Here is a 1406-nt window from a genome sequence, read left to right on the forward strand (position 1 = left end):
TCTGACTCCGACCTCCAGGCTTGTTGGTCGCATTATCCACGGAGCATGCCTTCCTTAATTGAAACAGCCAAATTGAAAATGATTTTTATCGAACCCCCACAAGAAGATGCTGCGTTCTTCTTCCCCCACCTGCACCACTCCCGTCTAAGGCCTGATCGCCAATTACGAGCTATGCATTCAGACCCAGGCGTAATTTCATGTCCGCGCTAGCAAGCCCCTAGAGAGTCCTTATGACTCCATATATCTACCCTTTTTCTTTAATGTATCCATTCATTACATGTTAATCCATGGGAAGCATGTGCCTTTCTCTAATATAACACATATATGTTAAAGGTGCCGAGGTGAACATCGTAGCACTCTACCAGCCTATGAAGAGAACTCACAGCCACCAGAGCTTAATAGATATAACTATTAACCTATAGTAATAAAAATACAGGAGTATAATAGCGCAACCTATAATTTATAATACCAAAGAACTGTATTAACAGTATATAATGGGAGAGAAATGAGGGACGTGCTAGATAGCCGCCTTGCTGCAAGCTCAATGCTAACCCCAATAACCCGTTCTCTCCTGTCACTTTCTGCTTCGCATCTCGAGCATCTGTATGCTGCAACGTGTAACGCGGGAGACCTCGATATGAGCACCAGGATACAAGAGAACACATAGCGATCAGACAGCGAGAGAGAGAGGACCCAGAGGGGAGAGACGAGAGGAGAGAAAGACAGAACACTGGAGACGACGAGCAGCTCGATATGACCACCGAGACAAGCGAGAGACCGACAGAGTCAGAGAAAGAGCGAGAGAAAGAGACAGACAGACAGCAGAGGAAGATCCGGAAGACACAGAGACGGACAGCGAGACAGACGAGAGCAGTCAGCAGAGAGAACCAGCAGGAGGAGTAGAGCAGACATAAACAGACAGACAGAGAGAGAGAGAGAAAGAGCGAGAGACCAGAAGAGACACGAAGAGGAGCAGACAGAGAGAGAGACAGAGAGAAAAGAGAGAGAGAGAGAGACAGACATACCAGACAGCCCTGGTCGGGGCGGTCGAAGAAGAAGAAGAGAATACATGAAGCGAGGGAAGAAACCAGAGAGAGACAGAGAACAGAGAGGAGAAGAAACAAGCCAGAGAGAGGGGAAGAGACAGAGAGAGGAACAAGAGACAGAGGAAACCGACAGACATACGATAACAAGCAGATAGATGTGAGAGAGACGAGACCCACACACACACAAGAGTGAGAGAGAGAGAGGGGGGGCTGTGCAAGAAGAGGAGAGAGGAGAGAGATAGAGAGACACTGCGAGATAGAGAAAGCAGACAGACAGCCAGGCAAGAGAGAGAGAGATCAGAGAGAGGGGGTGACAGACAGCGAGAAGAGACAGTCGTAAGTGAAGCGCGACTATGTCAC

The sequence above is a fragment of the Priapulus caudatus genome, unplaced genomic scaffold (assembly GCF_000485595.1).
Source record: "Priapulus caudatus unplaced genomic scaffold, Priapulus_caudatus-5.0.1 Scaffold70, whole genome shotgun sequence".
Classification (NCBI taxonomy): Eukaryota; Metazoa; Priapulida; class Priapulimorpha; order Priapulimorphida; family Priapulidae; genus Priapulus; species Priapulus caudatus.